Below are 15,755 nucleotides of genomic sequence, written 5' to 3'. Positions count from 1 at the left end.
ACTGCTGTTCTAGGTGTAGTGTCGATTTCCAAGTAATGCTTTTCTTCATCTTCTGAACTCTTGGTAGTCTGTGCAGCATTTAATAATTCCTTCGTCCGCTAATTCATTTTCATTGTTTTATGATTCTTATTGTATATATCTCACTAAGTCAGTTCAAAGACTTAATAGCCTAAACCTCTACGTCTATTTTCTGGCTGATACTCCTCTAGTCTCACTAAATATTCTTTTTGTGTATATATCTCACCTTAAGTATATTCGACCAGCTAACTAACTAAACCTTAACGACTACAGGTGAAGACGTAGAAAAAAAAAAACTTCACTTCTCGTCGTAGTATTCCACGCCAATTCTTATATTTCTACATAACTTTTTTTCTGACTGATTTTTGTCTCGTCTCACTAAAGTTTCTTCCTGTTTATATATCTCACCTTAAGCCTATTCAACGGAGTAAACTTCTACATCTTCACGTAGCCTTTCGTTGCAGTATTCTCCGCTTAAGCTTCCTTTCTACACATCTGATTTCTGACTGATACTCTTCTCGTGTCGCTAAAGATTCTTCCTGTTTTTATACCTCACCTCAGCCTATTCAACGGGTTAACTATCTCTACATCTTCATTGGGCCTCTCGTCGTCGTGGTCATCCGCTCCGATGCTTCCCTTCCTTTCTACCTTCTGGCGCTATGTTCACGGTTATTGCTCTGCTCAACTTGCTAACGGCGCGCTTCCTTCCCCTCCCGGAGCTCCAAGACTTTCTACCCATTCTCAGGTCCTATTCCGTTTGTCTTACTTATGCAAAAGTTGGTCCGTATCTTTACCCATTTATCCAGTAGGTAAAGTCTGGGTGTAAGTAAGGTCTGGCCCGCTCTGATTTCCCAGCCTTTTACGAATCTGAATGTTCGAGTGTAATGCCTAAACTTTGCCGCTTAGATGGAAGGTTGACGTGGTTTTGATTCTTTGCCAGCTTCCTTACGTATCCTAATGTGAGAGGAAGTACCGAAAGACCTCTGGGATGATATTTTTTACCGTGTTTTCCATTTGTTTTTCTTTACCAGCCACCCTTAGCGTTTTAATGTGAAAGGAGGACTGAGGCACCTATGGGATGAAAGTTTTACCTTGTTTTCATGTGTTTTTCTCAACCGGATTTTCCAGTTTGTGAAATGGAGTACTTAAACACCTGTGGGGTGAAATATCTATCTAGTTATCATATTTCAACCAAAGTATTACTGTGAGGCGGGAGTACCAAAACGCCTATGAGATGACCCTTTCTACCTTTTTACCTCGTTTATTTCTTAACCGGATTCCCTATTTGTGAGAGGGGAATACTTATACACCTGTAGGATGAAGTTTACCTGGTTCTCATTTTTACCCAGCTCTTCCTTACACATTAATGTGAGGCGGGAGTACACCTTTGGGATGAACATTTTACCCGATTTTCATTTTTACCTTAATGAGAGGGAAGACCTGAAACACCTCTGGGATGAAATACGTATCTAGTTTTCATTATTTTCTTCGCCAGCTTCCTACATGATCTAACTCTTACAGATGGGATGTACCAAAACACTAAAGGAACCTCATTTTTTCCTAGCTCAGTTTCCCACTACACTTTTTTCTTGGATTAAATGTTCTAGTTCTTCCCTAGCTTCCTACGCATCTGCCTATTTCTGTTCTCCACCAGTATTTTTTGTGAGCTAGGTTTTCTGATACCCAGCTTTCTACATATTCACATCAGGTCACAGCGTACCAAACCCCCTCACGAGATACATGTATACCTGTATCTAGTTAACCTGTTCTGCTCTCGCTATGAGGAAGTGATTTCTTGTATAATTTATTTTCTCAGCATCCAGCGAACTAACTTGTCCAGAAAAGCAGCAATAAGTTACCTGTAGAGCTAAAGTTATAATCGCATTTGTTTCCTCTCACGGGTTATGAATTGTTTATTGATTCCTACGGTTTCTTTTCCATCATTCCACATTGACGGATTTAACTCAGAGTGGGGGCCGGTCACTAGTGGCGTCAAGTTGGAACAAGGAATAAGAAGTTCAATTACGAAATGCGCGGCGTTAAACTCAAAAGCGTTCAATGCGTTAAGGACTTGGGGGTCAAAATCGCGTCACACCTCAAATTCTCCCAGCAATGCATCGATACAGCAAATAAAGCGAACAGAATGTTGGGCTTCATTAAAAGAAACTTTTAATTCAAGAATAAAGATGTAATACTTCCACTCTACAATAGTTTAGTCAGACCCCACTTGGAATATGCGGTACAGTTTTGGTCTCCCCACCATGCAAAGGACATTGCTAAACTAAAAGGTGTTCAGCGTCGGGCAACAAAAATGATCCCTTCCTTGCGCAACAAATCTTACGAGGAAAGGCTTTCCACCCTTTACATGTTCTCTCTTGAGAAACGTCGCCTCCGAGGAAAACTGATCGAATGTTTTAAAATACTTAATGGTTTCACGAATGTAGGCAGATCAACATTGTTTATGATCGATGACACTTTGCGTACAAGGAACAATGGCGTAAAACTCATATGTAGACAAGTAAATTCAGACTGCACCAAATTTTTATTTACCAACGTTGTAGTGCGAGAATGGAATAAGCTCCCACCGTCAGTGGTCCAGTGTAACACGATTGACTCCTTCAAAAACAAGCTCGACTGTCACTTCCTTCAACTTAATATCAACTAGAGTTGAAATGCAACGTTTTGGAACCTTCTGATTAATGTAGAATCACTTAGGTTTAAGGACAGACCACCTAGTTTGGACCATGGGGTCTGTGTGGTCTGATTTTCTATGTAAATCTATGTAAATCAGTCGACGATTCATAACTTTTTACAGGAAGGGACCACAAAGCGAAATTCCTCTGAACCTAAATTCTTACCCGGTGTCAACTGTGATATTTCTTTTAAACTTCATATAAATATTAGCAGACTTAATTTCTATGGCCTTTTTTACTTTCTTCCAGCCTCCTATGGGTCATTCTATAACGGCAGGGGAAGGGAAGCAGGAAATAGTACGAAAATACCTCGTAAACGACATACTTTAACCTGGTTTTGATTCCCTTGTGTTCGTATTCAAAGGGCAGCTGTTAGACGTCGCTTCTGTGTGTCTTCAATTGGCCCTGAGTTTGTCCACTGGCACTGTATAGAAAACGAAGGGGATGGACGCGAAAAGTACCTGAATGAAGCTTAATTTAGGTACGTTTACGGAAGAGATAAAAGAGCTAAAGAGAGAGAAAAAGAAAGATAAAGGGAGGGGAGAGAGGGGAGTGAATCAACCCTAACAAGTTCATGTTTGGAAATTTTGTTGACTTAGTGTAATTGGATAAAAAAGAACGAGCATTAACTAGTTCAGTGTGTTAATCTGATTGCCGCCACGCCCTGTTAAACACACACACACACACACACACACACACACACACACACACACACACACACACACATTGTTAACTTGATCCCCTCTGACTAGGTAACTTTTTCCCCTCGCCGATTCTTCCCCTTGGTTCCCTCGCTCTCCCCTCGCCACTCCGCTGCCAGGCCCTTCCTTCCTGCCTCTCCCCTCAATCCAAATTTAGGTACACACACAACTAGACGAGAAAAGGAAGTGAAAGAGTGGATAGGAAGTTGAGGAGGAAGAGGATGAGGTGGAGAATGGGGAAAAGGGCAAGGAAAACGAGGGCTAGCAGGAGGAGGAGAAGGAGGAGAAAAAGTAGGAGGTGGGAAGGAGAAGAGGAAGAGGAGGAGGAGAAAAAGTAGGAGGTGGGAAGGAGTTTCAGAACTTTTCACTTGCCCATCTTTTCCACCCATTAAGAACTTGGCTTATGATTCACACACACACACACACACACACACACACACACACACACACACACACACACACACACACACACACACACACACACACACACACACACACACACACACACACACACACACACACACACACACACACACACACACACACACACACACACACACACACACACACACACGCCCTACCAACACGCCGTCCCAGCCTGGAGCGAGGGGAAGGGACTTTTGAATTTTTAATGGAATAGATTGGCCTCGGTAAATTCCAGATTGAGTAGGGCGGAAGGGCGGGCAAGGCTTGAATGGATAGCTTGGGCCGTCCACCTCCGCTTCTTTCCTTTCTTCCTCCTGTGTAGAAGCTTTTATACCTCATTTTTTTACTCGTTTGCTCTCTCTCTCTCTCTCTCTCTCTCTCTCTCTCTCTCTCTCTCTCTCTCTCTCTCTCTCTCTCTCTCTCTCTCTCTCTCTCTCTCTCTCTCTCTCTCTCTCTCTCTCTCTCTCTCTCTCTCTCTCTCTCTCTCTCTCTCTCTCTCTCTCTCTCTCTCTCTCTCTCTCTCTCTCTCTCTCTCTCTCTCTCTCTCTCTCTCTCTCTCTCTCTCTCTCTCTCTCTCTTTTCCAGTTTAATTTATTTCTTTACTTTGGGCATTATCATTATCATTATTATTAATATTATTGTTGTTGTTGTGTCCTTTTTCCTTCCCTCTTTCCTTTCTTCTTTCATGCCTTTTATCACTTGTTTTCTCCTCCCTTGTTTTCTAGGAGAGCCATCATCCTTCTCTGCTCCATTTTCTCTCTTTATTATAATGTAACGGTTCCTCCTTGCTGCGTCTCTTCCTCTTGCCCCTCCTTATCCTTCCTTCCTTTCTTCATTCATTCATTCATTCATTCTTACTTTCCTTCCTTCCTTTCTTATTTCTTACCTTCGTTTTTCCCTTCTTCTTGTATTTGCCTCTTTTCTTTCTTACTTTTCTTTCTTTCCTTCCTTCATTCCTTTCTTTCTTCCTCTCCCTCCCTGGTTCATTTCTCTCTCCCCCTCTTTCCTTCTCTTTTTGTACATCTTTCTATCTCTTTTTCTCTCCCATCTTCCTTGCCTTCCTCCCTTTTCTCTCGCCTCCCTTTCTTCTTTTCCTCCCTTCTCTCTTTCCTTCACCCGTCCCTTCATCGCTATCTCCCTCCTTTCCTCCCTTCTTTCCCTCCTGCTTCCCTCCCTTTTTCCTTCTATTATTTCCATCAATTTTCGTCGTCCACAGTTTAATCTAATAACTTCTCATTGCTTGGCTTCCTTTGTTTCTCCTTTTATTTGGAGTTACCGTAAGAGAAGTTTGCGATAAAAAAGATATTTCCCTCGTTAATTACTTCCCTCACTCCCTCGTTTATTGCCAAGTCCTTCATCTTTTCCTCTTGCGGCTTGTTCGTTCGTCCTCTTTAATTATGTTTTTCCCTTCTTCTTTGGCCTCATTCTCTTCCTTTCGCTCCGTAATTTCTTTCCCTTATGTTCTTTTATTCTCCCTCTTGTTGCTTTTCCTTCTTCACTTTTATCTTTTTTTTTTCTATGTGTCAGTCTTTCGATCATTCTTTCCTTCCTGTATTTCCTTGGTTTTTTCCTTTTCTCTCTTGTTTTTTTTTCTTTTCCTTCTATTCCTTTCTTTCTTGTTCTCTTAACACCGCCCGTTTTTCTGTTCTCCCTTCCTTTCTCCTTCAGTTTTTGTCTTCTTTTCTTCCTCGATTGTCTCCTTTGTGTGTCCTCTCCTTCCGATCTTCTTTTCTTCTTCTTCTTTTTTCCCTTTTAATATATCAGTTCTTCATGTCTTGAAGAAAAGATTACGGGGAAGATTCCATTAAAACTTTTTTTCCTTCTCCCTCTCTTTTTTTCTACTTTCATTTATTCCTTTTTTTCCCCTTTTTCTCCCGTTCTATTATCTACCTCTTACTTGCTTCCATCTTTATCAGTTTCTTCCTTTGCAATTCTTTTCATTTTATTACGTTCATTCATTTGTTCATTTCTCTAGTTTCTTTTTTTCACTCCTTCATTTCTCCTTTCACTCCTTCCTTCCTTGATTGATTTACTTTTCCCTTCCTTTCTTCCTTCTTACCTACCTGTCTTCCTGCCTTCCTTCCTTCCTTCCTTCTCTCCTTAATCCCTTCCATCCTTCCATTTCCTTTCCTTCTGCCTTCCTTTCTTACTGTAACTTTCCTGGACTTCAGAAAATGAAGCATGCAGGATGTTTGCCGCTTACTCTCCTATCCTTTTCTCCTTCCTTCCTTCCTTCCTTCCTTTGAGGAATTTAATCAGCTACGGCACATTCTTGATGCCTTTTTGTTTTACTCTAACTCCTACACAGATGAGTTTCGTCGATATAACCATCTCCCTTCCTTCTTTCCTCCCTTCCTTCCTTTCTTCATGCTTTTCTTCATTCAGTCATTCATGCAAACCTACCTTCCTTCCATCCTGCCTTCCTGCCTTCCATCCCCTTTTCCTTCCATCGTTTCTTCTTACTTCCTTTTATTCATCATTTCCTTTTCTACCTCCTGTTTGTATTCCTCTCTTCCTTCCTCCCTTCTTTCCCATCTTCTTCTATGCAAGCCTCCATTCCCTCTCCTCTCTCAGTTTTCTCTTCTTCCTATGCCGTCCTTTCCCTCTTTCCTTGATTCATCTTTTTCCATCAGTGGTTTGTTTATTGCCCCGCGAGTTGAGCCTTTCCGAAATTTCTTTCTCCCAACTTTCTTCCTTCCCTTATTCTCTTAATCCTTTATTGCCCTCGTAGGAAGGGTTAGAACAAGTGTGGGAATCTTTTCTTCTTTTGTTTGTTTGCTTCCTTTCCCTTTTCCTTCATTCATTCATGCATTCATTTATTCATCCCTGCTTCTTCCTCTCCTTCCTTCCTTCCTTCCTTATTTCCTTCCTTCCTTTCTTCCTTCCTGCTTTATTTCTTTTCTCTCTTTCCAAGGTTTTAATTTACCGTCGCTGGATTGTAAAGGCTTGTGAAACATTGCCTTGCTTTCTTTCTCCTTAGCTTACTGCCTCACCCACCCTTTGATTCTTTCTTTCTCTCTCTCTCTCTCTCTCTCTCTCTCTCTCTCTCTCTCTCTCTCTCTCTCTCTCTCTCTCTCTCTCTCTCTCTCTCTCTCTCTCTCTCTCTCTCTCTCTCTCTCTCTCTCTCTCTCTCTCTCTCTCTCTCAAAATAAAAGCACATCAATTCACGCTAATTTAATTTTTGATCGTTGACACACACACACACACACACACACACACACACACACACACACACACACACACACACACACCCACACACACACACACACCATTACTGTTCCCCCCCCTTGCAGTGCAGTGGTTAGCGTCTCTCCTAAATAACACACACACACACACACACACACACACACACACACACTCACAGTAATCACCGCCACCACTCGCTTCTTCCTCCCTCGCGTGCTGGTCTGGTCAAGGGCGTGTGGCGGGGACGCCGGGCGAGGTAAGCCGCGTAAACTAGTGCCCGCAGCGGCTCAGTGTCCCGCCGCCAGGGATTCAAGCAGAGAGACGGATTTGAGCACCAACGCAGCGAGCGACAATTAGCTTACTACTCAGACATTGCCTTTGTAGCCTTCCTCTTCCTTCCCCCCCCCCCTTTTCTCTTGCTCCTCCTCCTCCTCCTCCTCCTCCTCCTCTATCACAGTAAAATTTTGCCGTTTCAATTCAGGGATATTGGGGAGAATTTGTGCAGACCAGTAATGTCCCTCCTCCTACCCCTGCCCTCTCCCTCTCCAGTCCTCCTCCTTCTCCTCCTCCTCCTACTCTTCCTCCTTCTCCTCCTTCTCCTTCTCCTCCTCCTCCTCCTCCTCCTCCTCCTCCTCTTGCTCTTTCTTTTCCTCCTATTCGTTCTCCTTCTCCTCCTCTACCTCCTCCTCCTTCTCCCCCTCCTCCTCTTCGTCCTCAAGATACCTTCTATTTTCACTCTAGAGGAATGTAGAAAATTTTCGCTTTCCAGTAACATCCCTCCTCCTCCTCCTTTTCCTCTTACTCTTCCTCCTCCTCCTCCTCCTCCTCCTCCTTTTCCTCTTACTCTTCCTCCTCCTCCTCCTCCTCCTCCTCCTCCTCCTCCTTTTCCTCTTACTCTTCCTCTTCCACCTCCTCCTCCTCCTCCTCCTCCTCCTCCTCCTCCTTCTCCGAGTCGTAGCGGCGAAGAGGTCGTAATACTCGAGTCAGCGGGTCGTGATGAGGCACTAGAGCCAGCCGCCGCAGCTCCTCCTCCTCCTCTTCCTCCTCCTCGTGCCTATACCAGTCCATCTCCGTTCTGTGTCCTCCATCGCGCCCCCATTACCCCTCATTCGCACGAAGACAGAGTGGTCAGAGGCTTCTTGATGCCATGGGTCTGGACGAAGAGGGAGGGAAGGGGAGAAGGAGGGAGAGAGGGAGGGAGAGGGAGAAGGACACGTTTAGGAGGAGGAGGGGAGGGAGAAAGATCAGGAGGGAGGAAGGAGAGGAATTAGGGAAGGATGAGATGAGAGGGATAAGTTATGGAGGAGGAGAAGGAGGAATATAAAGAAGAGGATTGGGAGGAAGGAAGAAAGGAATAATGAAAAGAGAAGAGGGGGGAAAATTGAAGAGGAGGAGGAGAAGGATGAAGATCGGGAGGGAGGAAAAAAAGGAATTAGAGGAAGATGAGTACAGAGGAGGACAAGTTAAGAGGAGAAGGAGGAGGAGGAGGAGGAAATAAGAAGGAAAGAAAGAGAGGAGTTATGAAATTGAGAGTAAAATTGATGAGGAAAAGGAGGAAAGGAAGAAATCTATGGAAATGGAAGGAAAAAGGGAACAAGGTAAAGAGGAAGAAAAGGAGTGAAGAGCATTCAAGACGTTAGAGGCAGAAGGGGAAAGATTTTGTCGTTTTGGTGGTTGGTGGTGAGGGAATATATGATAGTGGTGGTGGTGGTGGTGGTGGTGGTTGAGGTCAGCGTGGTGGTGGTGGTAGTGGTGATGCAGTGGCTGTTGTTATTTTTTTTTTTGTCCTTCACCTTTATCATAATCTTCATCTTCATTTTTTTCCTTGTAATTCATATTCGTCATCTTCCTTTTCTACTCATTCTTGTTCTTCATCTTATTTTACTTGTTCTCGTTTTTTCCTGCTTCTCCATCATCATCATCATCATCATCATCATCATCATCGTATTGTTTTATTTTATCATCTTTATTGTCCTCTTCTTCCTTTTCTTATTTTTTTTCTGATGCTTGATGGTGATGGTGATGGTCGTGGTGGTGGTGGTAACGGTGGTGGTAGTGAGGGTGGGGTGGGTAGGGGTTTGAATGTAGCCGCAATATCTCTTGAGCATAAACCTAAAAATGCTGCAAATAGTTCCTTTATGGCTTATTGCGTGTTAAAGAATGATGGATTTCATATTACAGGATCTCCGGTATTACAAGCTCTCCGGTATTACAAGCTCTCCCGTATTACAAACTCTCCCGTATTACAAACTCTCCCGTCCTTGCTTTTTCCCCTTGATATCAGTTGCAATAATATCACAGAGTCGCACAACGTTCTCTATATACGAGCTTTTAATGAACTGCCTTTACTGGTCAGTGGTCATTTACAGCTTATTCATCTTCTGTGAGTTATGGATAGTTGTTGTTAAAGTTGTAGGTTAGTTATAGTCGAAGATAATAGTGGTTGGAGCTGCGTGGAATTTAATGAAGGCGAAGAGAGGTTTAGAAGCTCCTGTTGTGTAAATTTGTGATGGTATTAGTATGGCAGAGCTTGCGATAAGGCTGCACGAATCAAACGTATGTATCTCTCTCTCTCTCTCTCTCTCTCTCTCTCTCTCTCTCTCTCTCTCTCTCTCTCTCTCTCTCTCTCTCTCACTCTCTCTCTCTCTCTCTCTCTCTCTCTCTCTCTCTCTCTCTCTCTCTCTCTCTCTCTCTCTCTCTCTCTCTCTCTCTCTCTCTCTCTCTCTCTCTCTCTCTCTCTCTCTCTCTCTCTCTCTCTCTCTCTCTTACACACACACACACACACACACACACACACACTGTCTCGCTTTCCATTATTTGTTTTTTGCCCGAGGTTTCTGCTTTCATTTCACTTTTCTTTCTCTTAAACTTTTTTCTCATTTTTAGTTTCATTATAATTTTTTCTCTCTCGTTTTTCCCATTCTTTCGCGGGGCACAAATAGAGTGAGACTTACGGCAATCTAAGTTATGAAGAAAGAAAGCAAAGTTTCCCTTAGAACGCCCGCAAGACTAAAAAGTTTTAACTATTAGAAGAATTCCTGATGGGGAGGAGGAGGCGGGAGGAAGGGAGATGGAGGGAAGGAAAAAAAGATGTGCTGAGGCAGGTAATTTACTTTTTTTTTTTAGGTCCTGGAATAGAAGCGGCGAGAGGTAATTTATTTCCTTGAGCAGTGCAGCGGCGAGGTCACCCAGCCGCTCCTTTAGCTTGCCTGGGAAAACGGCCTTCATAGCAGCAGTGCGGGTCCTGAGCTGGGCCAAAACAGAGCCAAGTGGAAAGACAGAGAGGAAAAAAAACCTTCTCTGGGGACACTTAAAATTTCATTCTCATCCTTATTATCACCAATATTTTCGTCCGCATCCACCATACCAACTTAGTGGAAGGATAATACTGAAAAGAATGTATTATAGAGAACTCTTAAATTATATTACTACTTGCTCACCCCCCCCCCAAAAAAATGAATGGAGATGAAAAAACATTTCTTGGGATAAACTAGAAATTAATCATTTTCATCATCAATATATCATCGGGAGGACTTGATACACTTAATAAAAGGATAACACTCAGAAGACTAGATACAGTTAAAGAGCACTCATAAATTATGTTACTATTTTTTCTCTCTTTCTCCTTCCTCTTTTATGCTTTCCGTTCTCTTTACCGTCATCATCTATGCTCTCAGTTCCTTTTTTTCCTTCCTCGTTTATGCTTTCCGTTCTCTTTACCGTCTTCATCTATGCTCTCAAGTCCTTTTTTTCCTTCCTCTTTTATGCTTTCCGTTCTCTTTACCGTCATCATCTATGCTCTCAACTCCTTTTCTCCCTCTCCTTTTCCTCTCTCCTGTCTCTTTTCGTTTTGATCCTGCTTTTTTTCATTCCTTTCCTTTCTTCTGCTTTCCTTTCTTTTCCCGCCAGTCTTCTTATGCTCTCATCTCCTTTTCTTTCTCGTCTTATCCTATCAAATCTCCGTTTCCTCTTTCCTTCCTCATTCCCTTTTGATCGTGCTTTCTTCTATTCCTTTCCTCCTTTCTTGCTGTTATTCTTTTTCTGTGATTCCTTTCCTTCATATTTTTTTCTTCTCATGCTCCTCTTGTTTCCTCTTGTTATGTCAGTTTTTTATTAGTATATAACTTCATTCATTCATTTACTGTATTCTCACCTCTATACATATCATGACTATTCCTCATAGCTGGGCGTTATCGCGATAAGTTATCGCGATACTTTATCGCTGATAACAAAATCGAATTATCGACCATCCGCTGCTTATTTAAATATATATCGGTATCTTCGTTACTTTTGTAACCCAACTAGCGATAATCGCTACTTTTTTTCCGCCTCTCAGGAAAAAAATGTTGTCTCCTTACTGCGCATGCGTGGCCCGGTGTTGTATGAAGTATGAAGTATGAGATTTCATACTTAGGTCATGAAAATTAAAATACTAGGTTATTTTTTCATGCTACTCAAAAATCAATATATCATAGAGAAAAATCATTTAACTTTGCCCCAAAAATGATTATTCACTGCCTCAAATTTGATATTCCATATTTGTTTGTGAGCATGTCATGGTATTGAAGCCACCCGGTGTTGTGTTATTTGGTGTCCCATCGTCAAAAGCTGGCGCTTTTGTGTACAAACACTGGTCTCTCGTGAACTGCGCATGCTCAGACCAATAAGTGTAGACCTGTACAGTCTCACAATGCTTTTTTAACACATTAAGAGTTGCTGGAAAGCTGAATCAAACATACAGTACCACCATCCTCGCTGTTTCTAGAACGACGTACACTCTGTACATATAAATACAACTCGTACAGAGTGTCGTCCTAGAAACAGCGAGGATGGTGGTAGTGGTACTATATGTCTGATTCAGCCTTCCAGGAACTCTTAATTACGGTTTAAAAGCTTTGTGAGACTGTACAGGTCTACGCTTGCTGGTCTGAGCATGCACCGTTCACGAGAGACCAGTGTTTGTAAACAATTTTTGACGGTGGGGACGCCAAATAACACAACACCGGCTCAGGCATTTCTAGTATTAACGTCCATATGTACGTGTCAACGTGTGGTTTTAAGGTTTTGTAAGTTTCCTAAAATTCAGATAATGAAAATTTGAATTCATCAATGTTGTTCTATCTGAAATATCAATATAGTATCGTTTTCGCCTATCGGACTTATCGCTAGCTAGTATCGGAATTGTGGATTTATATCGGGTATCGGTTATCGGTTATCGCCTATATTTGTGTCTCTAGTTAACGAATATCGGTTATCGCCGTTAAGGTTTTTCATTATCAGTTATCGGTTATCGGGAATAAGGTTTTCTGTTATCGTGCCCAGCTATGCTATTCCTGTTGTTACATTTTAATTGCATTTATGAAGTTTTGTTTGGGTTACGGTACTTAGTGTACGTTAGTATGTTTAAGTTAGAATAAAAGCATGTGATTGGAAGGACAATAAAACATACGAATAGAATAGAAGGAAGGAAATAGCGATAGAGAGAAGGACCGATTGGAAGATCAAAGAAAAACCCTGAGGAAGAGAAACGAAATAAAGAGGAAAAACATAAAAAGATGAATACACGGAAAAGGTTATGGTAATAGTTTTTTTTTGTGAAGGTAAAACAGACAGCTGGAAGGTAGTAATCTGGCTCTTGAGGTTAATTAAGAGAAAATGGCTTGTTGGGATTTTCAATTTCTCAGGTAAGAGTTAATTAGCTGCATAAAGGTAAGGCGGAAAGCTCAGACAGGTGTAAATGAGAGTAGGTGTTGTTGTTATTGTTATTATTATTTTCTTTACTTCATATTCTTACCTTTTTTTTTATTTCATTTTATACCATTCTGTCAATTTACTTGTTTTTCCTTGTTTCTCTTCTATCACCCCCAACTCCTCCTCCTCCTCTTCTGGTGTCTGTTCTTCCTACGTATGTATTCCTCCTCCTCCTGCTCGTAATTCGTTTTAATATTTCGTCCCTTCCTGCAATTCATTTTCACTTCTTATTTTTCTTTCTCATGCACCCTCCTCCTCCTCCTCCTCCTTCTCCTGTTCTTCCTTCTGCCTTAGCATTACTATTTAATTGAGAGAGGAAGGAAGCAAGATATCGGTGCTCTTGTCATTAGCCTGGCAAAATGGCGCGGGAGGAAAAGTCTGGCTTCCAATACTGCGACGAGAAGGAGGAGGAGGAGGAGGAGGAGGAGGAGGAGGAGGAAAAGGAGAAGGAGGACGAGGAGGAGGAGGAGGAGAAGGAGGACGAGGAGGAGGAGGAGGAGGGGGAGGAGTAAGATAATGTGGTGGCGGAAATGTCCAAAAAGAGGAATAGAATGAAGAATCAGGATAAGAAAAGAATAAGGAGATCTCGGAAATGGAGATGAAGAAAGAAGTTATAAAAGGAAACAGAGTAAGTGGAGGTGGAAGAGGAGAAGGAGAAGGAGGAGGAGGAGGAGGAGGAGAAAGGTTACGCAGCTAATAAAAATAAAAACACAGACACCTACTTCCCTTCCCTTCCCCCCACCCACCCTCCCACCCTCACACACTCTCTTGGCTGTTAACGAGGCAATACCTGCTTTCTGGGAGTGGGAGGTTAAGCAGGTCGTTTCCAAATGGTCTAAAGAAGGGTACAAAGACACTAGAAGCAGCGGTATTATTATTTTATTTTTACTTCTTGAAAAGATAAAAAGATATCGTATACGAGAAGCACACAGAGAGAGAGAGAGAGAGAGAGAGAGAGAGAGAGAGAGAGAGAGAGAGAGAGAGAGAGAGAGAGAGAGAGAGAGAGAGAGAGAGAGAGAGAGAGAGAGATAGAGAGAGAGAGAGAGAGAGAGAGAGAGAGAGAGAGAGAGAGAGAGAGAGAGAGAGAGAGAGAGAGAGAGAGAGAGAGAGAGAGAGAGAGAGAGAGAGAGAGAGAGAGAGAGAGAGAGAGAGAGAGAGAGAGAGAGAGAGAGAGAGAGAGAGAGAGAGACCTCATTCAGCTCCTGGGTGATTACCTGCAAGGGAGGTTCCTTCAGGTCGTGGTCAATTGGCAGGCATCCGAGTCCTTGCCAGTTGAGGCATCAATGCCACAGGCTTCAGTTCTGGGACCAGTCCTGTGGAACGCATACGGTTTTTTTTTCGTTTTTTTTAACAGCTAAGGAGACAGTTCAAGGGCGTAAATGAAAAAATATAAAAAGGCCCGCAACTCACTGCTCCCGAACAGAGGTTAAAGGAGTGTCCAAAAAGAGAGATCAATTTCGGGAGGAGAGGTGTTCTGATACCCTCCTCTTGAAAGAGTTCAAGTCGTAGCCAGGAGGAAATACAGATGAAGGAAGATTGTTCCAGAGTTTACCAGCGTGAGGGATGAAAGAGTGAAGATGCTGGTTGACTCTTGCATAAGGGGTTTGGACAGTATAGGGATGAGCATGACTAGAAAGTCGTGTGCAGCGGGGCCGCGGGAGGAGGGGAGGCATGCAGTCATCAAGTTCAGAAGAGCAGTCAGCATGAAAATATCGATAGAAGATAGAAAGAGAGGCAACATGGCGGCGGAATTTGAGAGGTAGAAGACTATCAGTATGAGGAGGAGAGCTGATGAGACGAAGAGCCTTTGACTCCATTCTGTCAAGGAGAGCTGTGTGAGTGGACCCCCCCACACATGAGATGCATACTCCATACGAGGGCGGACAAGGCCCCTGTAAATGGACAGCAACTGTGCGGGGGGGAAGAACTGGCGGAGACGGTACAGAACGCCCACCCTCGAGGAAGCTGATTTAGTAAGAGATGAGATATGAAGTTTCCAGTTGAGATTTTGAGTTAAGGATAGACCGAGGATGTTTAGTGTTGAGGAAGGTGATAGCTGGGTGTTGTCAAAGAATAGGGGATAGTTGTTTGGAAGATTGTGTCGAGTGTATAGGTGGAGAAACTGTGTTTTTGAGGCGTTGAAGGACACCAGGTTCCTCTTTCCCCAATCGGAAATTATAATAAGGGCTGAGGCTAAGCGTTCTGTTGCCTCCAGCCTTAAGTCGTTAAGTTCCTGTAAGGTGGGTCTTCTATTAAAAGAAGTTGAATAATGCAGAGTGGAATCATCGGCGTAGGAATGGAGAGGACAGTTCGTTTTGGAAAGAAGATCATCAGTGAACAACAGAAAGAGAGTGGGAGATAGAACAGAACCCTGCGGGACACCACTGTTAATAGGTTTAGGGGAAGAACAGCGACCGTCTACCACAGCAGAAATAGAACGGTCAGAAAAGAAACTGGAGATAAAGGTACAGAGAGAAGGATAGAAACCGTAGGAGGGTAGATTGGACAGCAAAGATTTGTGCCAGACCCTATCAAAACCTTTTGATATGTCCAGAGCAATAGCAAAGGTTTCACCGAAACGGCTAAGAGAGGATGACCAAGAGTCAGTTAGGAAGGCAAGGAGATCACCAGTAGAACGCCCTTTGCGGAACCCATACTGGCGATCAGATAGAAAGTCAGAAGTGGAAAGGTGCTTTTGAGTCTTCCGGTTAAGGATTGATTCAAAAGCTTTAGATAGACAAGAAAGTAAAGCTATAGGACGGTAGTTTGAGGGACTGGAACGGTTACCCTTCTTAGGCACAGGCTGTATAAAGGCATACTTCCAGCAGGAAGGAGAGGTAGATGTTGACAGGCAGAGGCTAAAGAGTTTGACCAGGCAGGGTGACAGCACGGAGGCACAGTTTTTAAGGACAATAGGAGGCACTCCATCAGGTCCATAAGCCTTCTGAGGATTGAGGCCAGAGAGGGCATAGAAAACATC

The sequence above is a fragment of the Eriocheir sinensis genome, chromosome 2, assembly GCF_024679095.1.
Source record: "Eriocheir sinensis breed Jianghai 21 chromosome 2, ASM2467909v1, whole genome shotgun sequence".
Classification (NCBI taxonomy): Eukaryota; Metazoa; Arthropoda; class Malacostraca; order Decapoda; family Varunidae; genus Eriocheir; species Eriocheir sinensis.
The sequence above is the reverse complement of the archived record's forward strand: the minus strand, read 5'-3'. Positions refer to the sequence as shown.